At 34.7% G+C, this 19,743-nt stretch overlaps 1 long non-coding RNA gene across 1 annotated transcript in view; it reads right to left on the minus strand.

Moving 5' to 3' along the window:
* The window catches only part of LOC108516951 (uncharacterized), a 71,876-nt gene that overhangs the window by 12,335 nt on the left and 39,798 nt on the right, over positions 1 to 19,743 (minus strand). The window contains exons 2-3 of the long non-coding RNA XR_001881955.1: positions 16,428 to 16,496; positions 7,384 to 7,562 (exon numbers count right to left, since the gene is read on the minus strand). This is a non-coding gene — a long non-coding RNA (uncharacterized LOC108516951). The remainder of the gene's footprint in view (positions 1 to 7,383; positions 7,563 to 16,427; positions 16,497 to 19,743) is intronic.

Here is a 19,743-nt window from a genome sequence, read left to right on the forward strand (position 1 = left end):
AGAATGCCTTCTGATGGGGAAGTGCTGGTGCATTTTTAGGACCATGAAGATAAGCAGTATATTAAGTAACGTTTCCTATATAGAGCTGCCATTGCTGTGGGACAGTCTTCAGTTCCTCCTAATGACGGTTATGTGTCCGTGATCTTTATGGAAAGGAAACGAAGCAGAGTGTTGTCTAGACTGGGAAGAGAGGGTGGCAAGAGAAGAGGCACACAATATGACTGCATGGCTTGGGACAGGCTGCAGTACAGCAGGAGACTGCTTCATCGATGCAGCCGTGAGAGACATAAGTCTCCTGTGAATAACTGCAAACACTGGGTTGTTCCCAGTGCCAGAAACATAATTGGTTAGGCCCAATGCAAGATGAAATGCAGAAACCATTACCAAAAAAAAAAAAAAAAAAAAAAAAAAAAAAAAAAAAAAAAAGAAAGAAAGAAAAAAAGAAAAAACAAAACAGCAGGAAAATAGTGCTGTGAAAGGCATTACATATCAAACATTTTACTTTAAATATATTGTATTACTTAAAGAATGTAATAAAATAATCATGACAAATGAGTAATAGCATAAATTTACAAATTACAAACCTAACTTTGGAGTTTTAATGTAATATAATACATAGTAATAGTGTATAGTATTAATGCAGTATCTCAACTGGGCATGAGAAGTTTCTGATTAGCTTTTCTATAAACTAATTGATTTTGTCATCAAAATCTACACGTTTAACCAATGCATTTTCAACAGATATAATTCAATGCGGCATTGAATTATGGAGTAGAGAGTAGAATGGTAGATATGACCATTCTTAGGTAGTAAGAATGGGATCTTACTAGATCTTAAATATTCTGGGTAATTTTACTTCTGAAAAGACATTTTGTCTTTGATGCAACTGTTGTTGAAGCTGTGAGGTGTATTTTGTAGGCTGTAATAAAATTAGGATACACTTTTATAAATTAATTTTAGATAAAAATGTATCACATCCAGAGCTGATAATTTTCACAGAAGAATTTTTCTTAAAAGATTCTAATTCTTTATACAAATTAGTTCCATCTATGTTCAAATTCAATTTTAAATGCAAATTTGAAGATTTTTAAGAACTTCAGGGCAGCAGCAGAGCATTAAACTAATTTTAGGGCAGGGGTTCTAAGAGCAGGGGCCCATGAAATTGTGCAGATAGCCCATGAGGCCAGCCAGCCCCACTAGGTCTTTTGTATCCTAGATTGTGAAATGAAGTGTCATGTTAAATAAAAGTGAGATATACCAAAACCAGATTTATAGAGTGGTGAATTTTGGAGCCATGTTGGCTTTATCTTCAACAACACTGGAAGATATCCAGATAAACCAGTGTTTATATTTTTATTTTTTAACTCTTGATGAGACACTCTGCCTTGACACTGTTCCTCCCAATACCTAATGAACCCTTCCTATATCTGTAAATCCCAGGAAAATACATTTCTACTCAGTTATCACCTGGGAGAGGGATTCAGAAAGTCCACTGAAATGACTTGTCCTTGAATAATTGCAAAAAAAAAAAAAAAAAAAAAGCAAAAAAAGCAGAGAAGAACAGAATTACTCCTGTGATAATACTGAATAATCTAATGTTACAAGAAAAACAGAAAAAAGAAAATCTGTATAAATCAATTTCACCTTACTAAATAGTGGAAAGCCTAGTTTAATAATAATTAATCCCAGTATAATTTAAAATTTAACGTATTATTGGCATATTAGTAACACTTTGCCAACAGACTGTCTCTCATCAATTTTCCAGAGACTACAAATGTAAAATAATTATGAAATAATTAGGGAAAATGTTGAACCTCCTTCTATTCTCCTTACAAAACTATATACACAAGATCAAACTTAGCTTTTTACACTCAAAGAAGAATGTAAATATATTTTCTAATTTCCCTCTCAGATTCCTAATGACATTACTTAGGTTACAAAAGCTTAAAAAACACATTTTGCTCATTACTTTAAAATATCTTATTAAATTATCCCCGCAACAAGTACGTAGGTCTATCCTTATTTCCGTAGATAAAAAGAGTTTTGCCAATGAATCTTTTCTAGATTTGGAATTTGGAAAAGCACGCGCTTAAGTGGCAACTTTTTATCTTCTTCATAATCCAATCCGACATGACATATTCAAAAGTGAAAAGTAAGTCACTTGACTGACATTTTTGTCTCTCCAACTCAAGTTCCACTCTATTACTGGAATTTAGAAAGAGACTCACTTATAATCGCAGGGCCAGGTCATGATTTCTATTTAGAAGAGAAGCCAGCACACACCAACTACTCAGTATCATAACTAGTTAGGAGCTTTGAGAATTTCTTCTAGAAATATTGTCCTTTCTGAGACAAAGTTTGGATTTTGGGAAACACAATGGCATGTTGTAGTCCTTCCCCTTGGTCAGCAATAGTATAATTTCTGCCAACTACTGATGAGCAGAGGTACGACTCCATGTGAGCTGTGAACTCTAACCTCTGAACGTTTTACTTGACTGGACTGTGTATTTGCTGCTTTCTTAAGTGTGGAATGTGATGAGGTGGGGAACAGGAAGAATCCGTGGTTATTCCTAGTATCAGTGATTATAAATAAATCATCAGCAGTTGGCAGAAATTATACTATTGCTGATCATCAAGGCATCGAGTTCACTGAGTTGCTGGATCAGTGTATTGGTGGATTCAGAAGTTTCAGTGTTGGCAGATCAAGAAGTTTCCATGTTGGTTCAAGGTTATGGCTGTGGCAGTAACATTTAACTGGGGAGCTATATAACTCAAGGTGACAGCATCATAATTTATAGGGTGAAACATTTAAAATTCATCCATAACTGCAATCCAAGAGCATATGTGCGTCTTTAAAACAAATTCTGGAGCTGCATAAGAAGGTGCTGTAATCCATGTCTCCAACATCCTCCAAAGTGTTTAGAGCACACAATAGCCGTTGCATGACACACTGTAGCAAAACTTACCACACCGATTTTGTAAGTCACTAAGATATTTATTAAACACTACACTTTCTGCAGTGTTTTAGAATCAATGTTTTTTTTTTTTCCAGAGCTTCAGTCCTACTCTAAAATTTGTGTTTTCCAATACTACAATAAAAATTTTTTAAAAAACCTTTTTCAACGGATTCCTATTCTTTATCATCACAAGCCCTAAATACAAGAAGTAATGTTGTCCTAATATCTGCCATAATTGCTAGCTTATTTTCATGGTATTAGAAAGCCTGAGGTGACTAGTTGGCTGCTGTTTTAGAGATTCACAGATCTCTGGAGGATGTGATCTAATGAACTATACTGGTATAAATTGTCAAGTACTGGCCGGGCACGGTGGCTCAAGCCTGTAATCCCAGCACTTTGGGAGGCCGAGACGGGCGGATCACAAGGTCAGGAGATCGAGACCATCCTGGCTAACACGGTGAAACCCCGTCTCTGCTAAAAAAAAAATACAAAAAACTAGCCGGGCGACGTGGCGGCGCCTGTAGTCCCAGCTACTCCGGAGGCTGAGGCAGGAGAATGGCGGGAACCCGGGAGGCGGAGCTTGCAGTGAGCTGAAATTCGACCACTGCACTCCAGCCTGGGCGACAGAGCGAGACTCCGTCTCAAAAAATAAATAAATAAATAATAAAATGTCAAGTACTCATCTGTCTTTTGCCTTTGACCATTGTTTAACCTACTTCAATTTTCAGAGATAAAAAAATTTTTCATCAAAGCATCTAAATATTTAAGGTCAGGAAGACTGCACAGAAATCAGAACAGTGACTTTTATCTCAGTACTTACATTGAAATATAAGAAATAATGTAATCTCTAGGACATAATATATGTTTAAAACGAAATACTGTGACACAGATTAGTTCAAACAACACTTTTCTTACACCAAATCTCAGAATAAGGTATATTTGCGTATAGATTTTTTGTATAATTTCAATACGTGTTTCATCTTAAAAGTTAAACTAATGCAGTTTATTTCGTGAATAGTGTGTGAACTCTTTTTTTTTTTTTTTTTTTTTTTTGAGACGGAGTCTGGCTCTGTCGCCCAGGCTAGAGTGCAGTGGCCGGATCTCAGCTCACTGCAAGCCCCGCCTCCCGGGTTCCCACCATTCTCCTGCCTCAGCCTCCCGAGTAGCTGGGACTACAGGCGCTGCCACCTCGCCCGGCTAATTTTTTGTATTTTTTTAGAAGAGATGGGATTTCACCTTGTTAGCCAGGGAGGTCTCCATCCCCTGACCTCGTGTTCTGCCCTCCTCGGCCTCCCAGAGTGCTAGGATTACAGGCGTGAGCCACCGCGCCTGGCCGTGAACTCTGACTATAATGTCACCATTCTTTTTCAGTACTAAAATGTGTATCAGGATTTGGGGCCCTATTTCTGAGATATAAATATGATGTTGGTACATTGTTCACCTCGAGTTCACTGTGTGTGCATGTGTGTATTGAATGAGACTCCATTATGTTTACAGGGTTCAGTACTATGAGTGGCTTATTCCGGGGACTGAGATTACTCCTAGAGAGTCAGAGGTTGATATGGTTTGGCTCTATGTCCCCACCGAAATCTCACGTTGAAGTGTTGGAGGTAGTGCCTGGTGGGAGGTGATTTGATCATGGGGGGTGGTTTCTAATGCCTCAGCACCCTAGTGCTGTCTCGTGATAGAGTTCTCGCGAGATCTGGTTGTTAGAACGTGTGTGGCACCTTCCCCTTCATTCCCTCACTTACTCCTGCTCCACTGTGTGAAGAAAGTGCTTGCTCCCTCTTTGCCCTCTGCCATAATTGGACGTTTCCTGAGGCCTCTCCAACCACGTTTCCTGTACAGCCTGTGGAACTGGGAGTCAAGTAAAACTCTTTTCTTCATAAATTACCCAGTCTCAGGTAGTTCTTTCTAGCAGTGTGAGAATGGACTATACAAAGCTTTCTTAAAATGACAAGTTTACTGAATTATGAAAAAATCATAAAGTAAAAATCATCACCTCCTAGAATCTTTTGTCAGAGATTACTAAATCCTGTAAAATGTCAAAATAATCTGCAGTCTGCTTAAAGAGTCCTCAGATCTACAAAACCTAAATAAAGACTTGGAGGGATGAAATTTCAACAGAAGCTGTGAAAAGCCCTCGGCATGATAGAGTTCTATAGCGACAGTACACTAGCATGGGGGAAAACAGCTATTATATTGACAGTAATCTAACAATATGGAAGATTCAGGTTTTTCTAGAGATATATTCTATCCTGTTTTATGCCTTTTACAAAAAACAGAGAGAAATATTTTAAGACTGAATTCAATATTGCCAGGCCTTAATTTTTGGCTTTTGCCTGCATTTACCAAAAATATCTCACAAGTAAGTTTTCTTACTTGAAGTGAACAGTTGTATTAGTATTTTCTCCAAATATACTTATCTTCAAGCCTGCAGCCCACTTCAGTGTAACTCTACAATTACCATCCCCTTATGCTTGCCTGATAGTGAGAATATATTCACAAATTTAAGCTGGTTCCAGTCTGTTGAATAGAAATATAATTTTAATGTGGAATATGGCTTTTGTGGCTATTTTAGGAGAACTTTTGGTATGAGATTAGAAGAAAATTCTGCTTCCTAATTAATTGAGGCTGTTTATCAGACAGTGAGTTCTGAACACCATGAGTGAGATAGACAACTGTCAAAAAAAGGTTTACATAAAATCCGATTTTTATTTTTTTATTTTTTTTTGAGACAGAGCTGCCCAGGCTGGAGAGCAGTGGCATGATCTTGGATCACTGCAACCTCTGCCTCCCAAGTTCAATCAATTCTCCTGCCTCAGCCTCCTCAGTAGCTGGGACTTCAGGCACACGCTGCCATGCCTGGCTGATTTTTTGTATTTTAGTAGAGACAGGGTTTCACTGTGTTGCCCAGGCTGGTCCTGAACTCCTGAGTTTAGACAATGCACCTGCCTCGGCCTCCCAAAGTGCTGGGATTACAGGTGTGAGCCACCACGCCCGGCCTTACCATTTTGTTTCTCTATTCAAGTAATATTAAGGAATAATAAACCATTAAGTACATAATTTCTTCAGCCCTCTGAAGTTCTCTGAAATATATCAAAACCGAAACAAACAGAAACTCCCCAAAATCTTCTCCCATCCTTATCTTAAGAAGTATTAGGTTGGTGCAAAAGTAATTGTGGTTTTGCCATTAAAAGTAATCACAAAAATAGCAACTGTATTTGCAACAATTCAATATATTTTGAAAAAGCACAACCCCATGTACAGTTAAACTACCTACCCAAGAGTCAGAATTCTCTTTAGAGGCAACATAACCAGCCTCCTTTTTAAAACATTTTGTATTGGAAGTGTGTTTTCCAGTTCCAATTAATTCCAGTCTGTTTTGGAGCCTGAAGGGTATAGAATCTCTTTGTTTTTACACAGATTTAATGAAGATAAGCATTAGTATGAAAAAATTCTCTAGGCATAAAATATGCCATAAATGTCTGCACAATTACTGTGGATTTTAAATGAATATGTTTTCCTTGGAGAAAAGCAGACCACACGTAATAATTTCTCACAAATATTTACCAAATCATCTTTTTACCAAATAAAGAAATGATTGCCACATGGCAAATATTAAATAAATGGTTTTGACTTATGAATTTAAACTGTCCAAGAGTCCCCCTGGAGCTACATTTTAATTAACCCCAGAATTTATATAAAGCTAACTTGAGCTGCTAAAATTAAAAAAAAACAAAAACACTAAAAATATGTTTCTCTCAATTTTGATTGATTTCTTCTTAAAACTTTATTTGCTATGAAATTCCCTAAATATTATTTCATAGCCATCTCTAGAGCTTGTCATTGTGATTTAAGATGCCTAATGAGGTTGCCCATGCAACAGGTTTTACAATAGTTAGAATCCATATTCCAAATGCTGCAGGCTCTATGCTTTCAATATATGTTTTAATGGAGATAATAAACTTACAGAAATGAGCTGTTTTCCTTGAAAGATACTAGCGAGTTACATTCCCCATCAAAGATAGTTATCATATCATAGGTCCCTCTTATGAAAAGTTATCTACACATTGACAAGGAAGGCAGATTTAAAGTGTTTTGACAAAAAGTTAAATAAATCAACTACTTAAAATTGTCAAAATAATGAATTTCCATTTCCCATCACCATTTCCTTTGTTTGAATGAAAATGTAATACTATTACTTAATGGTTTTGCAATAAAATTAGAAAATTCCTGCCCTTCTCTTTTCTTCCCAACTCTTCCTCCAAACAAAAGTCAAAATTCTCATTTACTGCTTCATAAATGTTCAATATATGACGGTTATTGAAAAGCATCCTATATACATGCACACATGTTGCCTATAATGGAAGAACATTTTATGAAGTAGAAAGTAACATAATGGGCTCACATAAATAGAACTTACTGTTTTTGCCATATGCTCCATGATCCAAAACCTGGGTAGAAATCTGACTTGGCTCACCAAAAACTCACAGTGCTGGCTGAAGCACCACATGTTGGAGTAATGCCTCTAGAGTATAGTCTATGGTTTAGCTTGGCAAAAAACACACAGTACCTTTTCTCACAAGGCCAGAATTCATTGATCTGGAACAAAACAGGAAAGATGGGAGAGCTCTTTTTCTCTGCACACTTAATAACCTCTTTTTATTTTTTTGGTGGAGTCTTGCTTTGTTGCCCAGGCTGGGGTGCAGCGGCTCTATCTTGGCTTACTGCAGCCTCTGCTTCCCGAGTTCCACTGATTCTCCTGCCTCAGCCTCCTGGGTAGCTGGGATTTCAGGCACATGCTACCACACCTGGCTAATTTTTGTATTTTTAGTAGAAACGGGGTTTCACCATGTCGGCCAGTCTGGTCTCGAACTCCTGACCTCAGGTGATCTGCCTGCCTTGGCCTCCCAAAGTGCTGGGATTACAGGCGTGAGCCACCATGCCCAGCCCACTTAATAACCTCTTCAGGAATTTTCCTTCTTCCTGCTATACCTTTGTGTTCAGTGGGTTGGGAGATCCATTTACCCAGGGATACATAATCATGAGGCGACCTCAGCTTCCATAAGAGTTCATTAAATTGGAAGCCTCAATGACACATTAATGTATTTTCCTCTCACGTTGATGAACCAACATAAAAAGAAATGGGTTACTGTCCTAGCCAGGGTTATTGATTATCTTACAAAGGGGATATTTGGTCCAGCTATAGTGGCTCATGCCTGTAATCCCAGCAGTTTGGGAGGCTGAGGTAGGCAGATCACTTGAGGCCAAGTGTTTGAGACCAGCCTGGCCAACATGGTGAAACCTCATCTCTACTGAAAACACAAAATAAATAAATAAATAAATAAAAATAGCCAGGCATTGGTGGTGCATGCCTGTAATTCCAGCTACTCGGGATGCTAAGGTGGGAAGATTACTTGAACCCGAGAGATGGAGGTTGCGGTGAACTGAGATCATGTCACTGCACTCTAGTGTGGGCAACAGCAAGATTCTGTCTCAAAAAAACAAAACTAAACTAAACTAAAATGAAAAAACAAAACAACACAACAACAAAAAACAACAGAAGGGATATTTGATACTGGTGTGCTACAGAACCAAGAAGGACTCCCTGGAACCAAGGACATTTACTGGATCTTCTCTTAATACTCTCATGTCCAATAATTATGGTTTATAAGAAGCTGGCAAACAAAAGTAAAAGATGATCACCAAAGGAAAGGAAAGTTTGGGTAACTACCCTATTGTAAAACAAACAATGAAACAAACTAATTGTTTTCCAAAAGCCAGGGCTTCAGTCTAGGTGCTGCTGCTCACTGAACAGAAAGCCAGTCATTGAGACAACGAGTATTGACAGGGAAGAGGCTTTAATTGGGTGTTTCAGCCAAGGAGATGGGATATAAGTCTCAAATCCATCTCCTTGACCTACATAGGAAGAAAGAAATGTAACTATGTGTGGGAAAACAGGTTATAGGAAGGGGTGAGCTAGAGAAGTTGCTCAACAAGAAGCAGATGGCTGGTTAGAAAAACAAGATTAAGGGAGGGGAAAGGAAGAAATGAGGAATGAAATGTCTGGCATCTCATTGTTTGGATGCAGTGATCCGGTGAGTTTCATTTCTTTGATAATTTTTGAAAGGTCTAAGGGTCATTTACTGAGGAAGGAACTCAAAGAAAACAAATGTAAGATTCAAGGCTTAAGACTAGAAGGGTCAATTTCTATGCTTATCCAAAAACAAACAAACAAAACAAAGCAAAACAAAACTGTCTATGGGACGATTCGTTTTGTTTCATTAAATAAAAGAAATAATAAAAAAGAAATTGGATGGTGGAAGAATACAGTTAGATTGACTGTCAACTTAGACTTCGCTGATCAGCTAAACTGTGAAGTTTGTAAAAACTATATTTAGTATGAACTAATTGTTCACCTTTGCCTCCTTACATAAAGAAAACTAGAGGTGAATAAAGTTATAACCTATGTTCATGGAAGGAATATAACTGAACCAACAGATGATGATGTAATGACTAATGGACTCTGGACATTGTCTGCATTGAGATTACTACAGTGTAGGTGAAGGACAAAATAAATCTTGAGATATGAAAGGGTGCAACTTTATGTTATGTGCCATCTTCCTCATTCATTGTGTGACTTTTGCTGCCCCTTTTTGTGCCCCAGGAGACAGACCTCTATCATCCCTGATTTATGGTTCATAATGGCTAATGGGATACTCTAGAAAGACTTAGAGTGAAGAAGGAAAGGAAGTTTGGGGTGTTTATTTTCTTTCATGAGTTTATTTTCTTTCCTGCCTCAGTCTTGTTTGATGATAGCTTCTTTCCTCTATGGTCTTAGGTCCTGAGAGCCCCTTCCTGCACAACTGAAATTCTCTTTCTTCTTAAGGTAATTTTATGTCTCTCTAAAAATGTATCCATTTCACCCAAGTTATTTAAATTTTTGTCATGCAATTGTGTATAATAGTTCCTCATAAGGTTTTTATTCTTATAGGTATGTCCTGTATTTCATTCTGGATTTCAGCAATTTTAGTCTTCCTCCCTTCTATTTTTCTTCGTCATTGTAGTTAAAGGCTTGTAAATTGTACTGGTCTTTTCAAATAAGCAACTTTTGGTTTTGTTGATTTTATCTATTGTTTTCAAGTCTCTACGTTACTTAATTCCTCTCTAAACTTATTATTTCCTCCCTTCTTGCTTTGGATTTTGTTTTCTTTTTCTAGTTTCTTAAAAGTTATGTGTAGGTTTTTGTTTGAAAATATTTATTCTGTGTTAATGTAGCTGCTTACGGCTATAAATTTTCTTCTGGTAACTCTTTCTGCTGTATCCCTTTAGTTTTGGTAGATCATATTTTGTTTTTATGACAAAGTGTTTTGTAACTTTTATTATGATTTGCTTCACCATCAGTTATTTAGGAAGTTTTTAAGTTTCTACATGTTTTGATTTTTTGAAATCATATTGTTGTTGACTTACAACTTCATTTCATTGTGGCTAACAAACATAATTTATGTGATTCCAATTCTATTAAATTTATTTAAACTTGTTTAATGGGCAAATATATAACCTATTCTGCATAATGTTCTATGTGTACTTTAGAAAAAAGTATATTCTTCTGTTATGATTGGAGTGTTTTTCTAGATTCTGTTAGTTGTATTTGGTATCTAGTGTTTGTATTAATCATGGTTCTCTAGAGGGACAGTACTAATGAAATATATATAATTATATATTAAATTAATTTATTATATAATATAAAATATATTTTATTATATTTACAATATGTTTAAATATCTAATTTAAATTAATTTATAGAAAATATATTAAATTATATAAATATTATATAATATTATTAAAATTTATTATATATTATAAAATATTACATTTATTATATAATATAAATAAAGGGGAGTTTATTAAGTATTAACTCACATGATCGCAAGGTCACACAATAGGCCATCTACAGGCTGAGGAGCAAGGAGGGCCAGTCCGAGTTCCAAAACTGAAGAACTTCTTCAGCTTTCAATTTTTTTGGAGTCCGAGATTCGAGGGCAGGAAGCATTAAGCGTGGGAGAAAGATGTAGGCTGGGAGGCTAGGCCAGTCTCTCTTTTCACGTGTTTCTGCCTACTTATATTTGAGCTGCTCTGGCAGCTGCGTAGATTGTGCCATCCAGATTAAGGGTGGGTCTGCCTTCCCCAGCCCACTGACTCAAACGTTAATCTCCTTTGGCAGCACCCTCACAGACACACCCAGGTTCAATACATCTTTGTACCCTTCAATCCACTCGAGTTGACACTCGGTATTAACTATCACAGTGTTGTTCAGTTCTTCAGATTTCACTAATATTTTGTCTAGTTGGTCTACCCATTGTTTTAAGTGTGGGTATTGATATACCCAACCATTTTTCCTAAATTGTTTATTCCTCTTTTCATTTCTGTCAGGTTTCTCTTCATATATTTTTTAGTCTGTTGTGAGGAGTATATATATTTAAAATTATGTTTTTCTGATGAACTGTCACTTTCATCATTATAAAATGCTCTTTTTCTGCTGCTAATATAGCCATACCAGCTCTCTTTTATCACTTTGTCTTATGGGATGAATGTTTTTATCAGTTAATATTCAACTCATTTATGTATTTGCATTATAAATAATTATTTTGTAGATGGCATATAGTTGGGATGTTTATTAAATCTATTTTTACCAAACTCTGCCTTTTAATCAGAGAGTTTAATTCATTTACACTTAATATGATAATTGATAAGGTGGGATTAAAGCCTACCATTTTGCTATATTTTCTATTTGTCTTATTTTTTTCCTCAGTCCTCCATTATAGTATTCTTTTGTGTTAAATAAATATTTTATTGTACCATTGTTGTTCTCTTATTCATTATTTTACAGCGTATTTTAAATTTTATTTTTATTAGTGGCCCGGGCTTTATAATTAACATCTAAATTTACAATGATCTTATTAAGATTAACACTTTTCTTTCAATAATGTACACAAATTTTGTTTCTTTATAGTCCTATTCCCCACTCCTCTTCTTTTATTTCACTTTTTTAAAAATTGCCAAGGTATTCCTGGATTATGTATTTATTGTCACAGAGTACATTTTAATAGATGATTTGTTCATCAATATAGATTGATTATCATTACATTATACAACTGTATTTTAGATGATACAGACAAAATAAAAGAGAGTTATGAAAATACATTTGTACTCTTATATTTAGTAATACAGTTACATTTACTGGTTAGATTTCTATTTCTTCATGTGAATTTGAGTTACTCTCAAGTGTACTTTCATTTCAGCCTGAGAGTTTCTAGTATTTCTTGTAGTGCAAATCTACTAACCATGAACCATCTCAAGTTTTGTTTTTCTAAGAATATCTTACTTTCTCCTTCATTTTTTTGAATAATTGTTTCACCATATGTAAATTTTTGAGGACTTTTAAAAAAAAGTTTGCACTTTATGTAAGTCATCCTATTAATTTATTACTTCCATGATGTCTGTTGAAAAATCAGCTGTTAATCTTATTGAGGATTACTTGTATGTAATGATGTCAGCCTGTCTGAAGTTCCCAGTACACAAGGAGCGAGTTCCCAGATGGCATAGGGTAGGAATAACAGCTTACTACTTTTGCTGTTTCTTAGTACTTCACTATCTGGTGTTGGTTTTTTCAACACATAATAGTCTCTTTTAAAAAATACTGTTTTTTTAAATTTAATTTTTTGTTTTAAATTTAATTTTAAAAATGGACATACCCTTTGAGTATATCATTTTTTTCCAACTGAACAATGACCAATCAATATAGTCATCAAATTCAATAGAACTGAAACATTTCAGGCACCAAATATGTGCAAAGCAGAGAGCTAAATTCTACAGTTGTTTTAAAAAGGGCAACAGTAAATTTTCCATGAAATCATGTTTAATTTTGCTTTCTGATATTTTCTTTAAATCCACATTGCTTTAGATATAATTTATTCAACGTGCATTTATTTTTCTTTAAGATATTGCTACAGATTTAAAAAATAAGCATACTAAAACAGAAAGAGGATAACATGCATTCCTATGGTTATTATCCAAGTTATTATTCATTATTTTCATTTCATTATATTTTCAGCATTATGTAGAAAATATGTTTAAACATTTGGGGAGTGCCAACTACAAATGTTTTTTGAATTTTCTAAACCTTTTTATGTTTTGAGATGTAATATTTAGATAATAAATACAATTTCATTTTCCTTAATTGAATACCATTAATGTAATGAAAACATTTTGTTTGAGAATTTAATTTAGATGGATTTAATTATTTAAAGCTGTAGAGATTTGCACATAAACAAGCTTGAAAGGATTTTAAATTGCAACAGGATGCATAAATGTTATATAATGGAAGCCTGGTTCTACAGCTACAGAAGAGATACACAGTATTTAAAACAACATCAGATTAAACAAATTATGTTTATGTATTATAATTGCTTAAAAATAATAGCATGAATTTGTGAAATAATAACACATGGTTTTCTCCTGAGTCATATTGATTAAATCTTTTATTATTTTTCACTGTCCCTAGTGTCTTATCTGAAATGACAATAAACCACATAATGTACACTTTTCATTCAAAATTATGATATCAATTTTTTATTTTGAAATGATTCTAGATTTACAGGAATTTTCAAAGGTAGTAAAGAGAGGTCCTATATACCCTTGACAAAGTTTGCCCCAAATGATTACATCTGACATAATTGTGGTATCAAACCAGAAACTTTACATAGTTACAATATGTGAGAATAGTTGTATACTACTTATGGAGTGTAAATTTGTGTTGCTACCACGCAGCCAAGATGAAGAGCTCTGTCATCACCTCAAGATCTTCCTGCTGCCACCCTTCACATCACACCCTCCTCCTTTGCACGATACTGACACTAGTTTATAGTTAGGTTATTTTGAGAATGTTATATAAATGGAGTCATACAGAATATGACCTTCTGAGATGGACGTTTTTCACTCAGTATATTGCCTTAGAGGTCTACCCAAGTTGTTGTGTATCAATAGTTTATTAAGTGTATTCCCTTTTATTGTTAAGTAGTGTTCAATGGTATGTATGGGCCACATTAAAAGAATGGGAAAACTGCATATATAAATACATATAAAATGATGTAATATTATGAAAGGGAGGCCTGGCCTTGGTGGCTCATGCCTGCAGTCCCAGCACACTGTGAGGCTGAGGTGAGATCACTTGAGCCTAGGAGTTCAATACCTGCCTGGGAAACATGGTAAAATCCCCTCTCTACCAAAAATAAAAAATAAAAATAAATAAAAATAAAGTCAGCGTGATTGTATGTGCTTGTAGTCCCAGCTACTTCGGAGGCTGAGGTGGGAGCATATTTTTTTATAATTTTAATGCCTTTGTCAATATATTTAACTACATTTACAAATTAATATGAAATACAAATCGTAAATAGTATGCTAAGAAATCATGTATTAAATAGATGTGTGGAGTTCTTCAGAGAAACAGAACTAATAAGACATATGTGTATTAGTTCAAATACACACATCCTATTAGATAATTGGTTCATGCTATTGTGAGGTTTAAGTCTGAAATCTGGGCTGGGCACGGTGGCCTGTAATCCCAGCAATTTGGGAGGCTGAAGTGAGTGAATCACGAGCACAGGAGTTCGAGACCAGCCTGGCCAACATGGTGAAATCCCGTGTCTACTAAAAATACCAAAAATTAGCTGGGCATAGTGGTGGGTGCCTGTAATCCTAGCTACTTGGGAGGCTGAGGCAGGAGAATTGCTTGAACCCAGGAGTGAGCAGAGATCACGCAACTGCACTGCAGCTGGGACGACAGAGTGAGACTCCATCTGAAAACAAACAACAACAACAAGAACAACAAAAGCAAACAAAAACAAAAAGACCTTCACAGCAACATCTAGATTGGTGTTTGACCAAACATCTGGGCCATATATATAGCCTAGTCAAGTTGGCAAATAAAATTATCCATCACAGAAAAGAAAATCTATTATGGAACATGGCTTGTTAGGAAATCTACTTTTAGTAGTTATTTCTTAAATTCTTTGCATTTCCAACAGGAAAGTTGTAGAATATTCTGTTCGTTAAAGAGATAAGTGAACCAGAGGATATATATTGATTAAACTGTGAAAACTCTAAGAATAAAGTGTTTCTTGTGCTAATAAGAAGGTGCCATCCTTATAGCTGTATTGCTACTAATGAAAATCAAATAGCCATGAGACCACTTGTGAGCACAACTGGGGAGGAGCACTGGCACCTGGCCAATCACGCAAAATCGAACACAAATTCTGAGAAAAGTAAGAAATTGAAATGCCAATTCCTTTTACTCCAAACTTATCAAGAACTCAACTGTCATCTCTTCTTTTGCCTTGTTAATTTGAGTAACATGCATACACACCAGAGAAATCAAGCTACACAGAACATACTGAAGATTATTTATGCTATTTTAATGTATTGACCAGTTATACTTTACAAATTCTATATTGAAACCTACTGTAATAAAATAGCAGTTACCAAGTAGAAGGCTTCGTTAGGCTGGTTAAGAACATCACAGCAAACTCATGGACACAGCAGCCTTTGCTTTTCTCTTCTCTCATGTATAAAATGACTCAGGAGTTGTTAACTCCATACATTCGTTTCAGCTGTCACTGGACCTGTTGATGAGCACCAGGCTTCTCCTGGTACATGGTTCAAGGAATGATATTTATGATAAGAAGGCAGAGAGCCAAAGGGGAAGAAGTCTGAGTGGTCCTGAGTGGACTCAAATAACTGTTAATCTAATTATCCTGATGATTCCTTCAAACTCCTGCACTTTGTATGTGATGTCTCTGACCTCTTCTAGAAAGGGGCTTCTAGCGGGAGCTACCTCTGTCAGCCTGACCTCGTCAGCCGTTTCTTCTCCAGGACACCTTCAAAATTTGTAGACTGCTCTTTGCTCCTTTACTATATTATGTCACTATTATGCTGTCTCTCTCCCCACCCCTTACACACACACACACACATCCCCTTGTATATATGTGTGTATATATACACATATATCAAAAATGTCCCACACAATCCTCATTTCTTAATGCTACAATGAAAGCCAATGTGCCAATCCTTTTGTGAGTTAATTGGCCTAAGAAAATTCTTTAGGTACTATTAGCAAATTCTAATCACATCTCTCTTAGAATGAAGGTCCATCACATAACATTTACTTTGCTGGAATTGCATACTGTCAACTAGGCTAATAAACAAACAAATCATAAATGAAAACAACAAAAGAAAGAGAGTGAAATAGAAAGAAGGAGAGGATAATTTTAATGGCAGCTATAAGTTGCCCTGCCCTATTAAGCATCAAGCATTTGTGCACAAAGGATGAAGGCAATGAGAGCAAAACAATAGATTTTTTTTTTGGAAAAACCTAACAAGAATGTGTAAATAATTTTGTGAATTTCTCACCCTTGGCAGAGAGGTGAAGCACAGTTGCTAGGAGGGCAGGTAGTAGATTGTGAAGGCTTCAGGAAGAAGCTGAAAAATTAAGTGCCATGGAGAAACATGGGTTAAAGAAGAGTTAGCAGATGGATACAGTTATGCATGGAATAAAAATACCTCTAACAGGAAAACCATTAAATTGCAGCCTTTATAAATTTGATCATATATTTAAATCATAAAAACTTTCCAAGATTTTAATTGTGTGTAGTAGTCCTCTATGGGATCACTTAATACATATTTCTTTGTACATAGTGTACTTATTCTTACATATTTCTTGTATTGGACTTCAGGAACAATACAATGTGTACTGCAATTTTGGGCCAAAAGTTACAACGATAATTTTAAACTCATGCATTTTTTCTTTTATATTGAATCCAGCACAAAATTTCATCATGAATCTCAAAATCATTCTAACACAATTAAGAGTTATAATATTATGATGAATTAACATGAGAAGGATATTGATATCTTCTCACGCTCATGAGAGAGAATAATAAAATTACATTTAAGGAGTAGTTGATAATGGATTACAGCAATTTTATTTAGTATCAAATGACACATAATTCTTAATAACTCTAAATTAGAAACACATCTTTCCTAATAATATTTTAGACCAAGACTGTATCTGCACTATGCTAAACTATGATTGATAACTTAAATTAAGTCAAATAATTTAGGTTTAATATTTCAAGTAGTCCAACCATTCACAGATCAGTTCAATCTTAATAGTTAATTTTGTGATTCTAAATGGATAAAAAAATATTGCCACCATTTCTAAAAAGATTCTTCAGTTTCTCTTACTGACATATTTAAATTTTGCATGATTTATTTAGCAAAGAATAAAAGCATTTTAGAAATCTGAAATATTTAGTATTTCTTGATACATCAAGCATTATGTTTTTGTTATTTATTCTATATTATGTATTCATCAATCTTGTTCATAATAGAATACTATGAGCTGTTGTTAGCAATTATCTTAATTGGCAGTTTACTTCAATATTTGTCAAAGGCACAGTAAGTTCTTCCAACATCTACATATAAAATGCCATTTTTTTTTTTTTGTACTTCTAAGTTGACTTATGTTGCTCTTCTTTGGGGAAGAATTTATTTTGCTTTATTTTAAATGACATTGGCCTTTGATTTAAATGTCCTGAATATAGTGCAACATGAATACAGGTATGAAGTTTTGTCCCAGCACTCACTGAAATCAATTGAACTTATGATCTTCTAGTACAAGGTAAAATACCTATATGATTAAGTCATAATTGATTGCTCTTTATTAAATTCTTTCTAAAAAATTTCAAAGTATGTTTTTTTCTTGGATAAGGGATTCTACTCTTCCAAAAAAAATTCACGTATCCCAGTCTTCTGTTGCTTTTTTTCTGACCTACTCATCTATCATCAATTGCTTTGTAAAAGAACAATTAACCCGAATTTTGACTTTTTTTTCCTGTAGATAATAATAACAGTAATTCTTTTGGAGTGTGTGAATCCAGAATACCTAAGTTGAAGCTAATCATTCACAGATTTATAATTTCAGAAGGATCATTGGAATAGACTGGAAGAGAGGGTAGGAGTCTGCTTTGAGTGGTCTGCCGCTGCTGTTTTTATTGTGCAAGTCCCCACCGAAATGAGATCTAAATAGCAGTGACTTCACGGTGTTAATTAGATAAGCATATCTGGGGTCCATGGGGCTAGAAGATTCGTATCATTATATTAGATGTCATCTGGGAAATAAAGAATTAAAAATAAGTCAATCCATATAGCTACCAAAGTTTATCTGAAAATCATGTGACTTACTCATATCCCTTAATTTTATTTACTGTTTGATTTTACTTTTCAATTTTATTTTACACATATGGTAATTGAAATAGGTAGGATAATGGAAAATGTACATTTAAACAGATACCAGTCAAAGAATGTGATTAAAAGAGAGGGTTGTAATGAATCATTATACTTAAGGGGCTATGGAAATGCCTAAATTTAAAAAAAGGGAGGATCTAGACAATATTCTGAAACTACAAATAGAAGAACTTCTATATAAAATTTTATAAAGTTCCATGAATAGAAGTGTGCTTTATGATATATATATTTAATTGTGTGTATTCATGGTTACTCCAGTGAACTTTAAAATATGAAAGATGCATTAGATTTATAGATATTTATGTATAGTACTCAATCCTTCAATCATTGCTTTTTTAAACTTAGTCTTTGGAATACAATCACTTTATAATCTAAATGTATTTTTCATCTATTAATATGCAATCTAGTCTGTAACCATGAGGTAAACAGATAGAGACAATTATTAATGAACAAAATATGAATTTTATTCATTAATAATTGTTCATTAATAATTAATGAATAATTATAATTTTGTTCATTAATAATTAATGAACAAAATATGATAATTTGGGGTCAAGTAAATATATATTGATTACTAAGATATTACAAAAATTAATAATTATTTTCTTACTTTCTTAACTATTTTCTTAATTCCATTAGAAAACGGGGAGAGAAGGCACAGATATTTGAAGGAGAAATGAAAATTACTGCAATTACTTTTTTTTATCTGAAACACAGTATTCATTTCTTTTTTGCAAGAGCTCATAACACATACACAAAAATAAACCATATGCTGGTCCACAAAATAGTTCTCCATAAATTTCAAAGGATTACAGTTATGCAGACTATGATCCCTGCTCATAGTACATTTAAGCCATAAATCAATGCTAAAAATAAAACTAGAAAATTCATACATATTAGAGTATTAAACAGTACACTTCTAAATAATTAATTGGTCAAAATGAAATCGTGATGATGATAATAAAACATGTAGCACATATTATAATGAAAATACAACACACAAAAATTATGTGTGGCAAATGTGTTCTCTCTCCTGAACCTGCAACACCCTCCTTTTCCTGCCCTTGAACATCAGAGCTCTAGGTTCTCCAGCCTTTGAACTCTGGCACTTGCACCAGTGAACTCCCGTATCCTCAGGCCTGCTGCTCTGGACTGAGAGACCACTACTGGCTTCCCTGTATCTGAGGCTTTTGGACTTGAACTTAGCCATGCAACTGACTTCCCTGGGTTTCCAACTTGGAGATGATCTATAATGGAACCTCCCAATATCCATAATCACATTAGCTAATTTCCCTAATAAATCCCCTCTCCTCTCTCTCCCTCACTCTCTTTCTCGCTCTCTCTACCTATTTATTATCAATCTGTGTATATCCAATTGGTTTTGTCTCTTTGGAGAATACTAATAAAAAGAGAAAATAAG

This window comes from Rhinopithecus bieti, unplaced genomic scaffold (genome assembly GCF_001698545.2).
Source record: "Rhinopithecus bieti isolate Rb0 unplaced genomic scaffold, ASM169854v2 scaffold_39125, whole genome shotgun sequence".
In the NCBI taxonomy this organism is placed as follows: domain Eukaryota; kingdom Metazoa; phylum Chordata; class Mammalia; order Primates; family Cercopithecidae; genus Rhinopithecus; species Rhinopithecus bieti.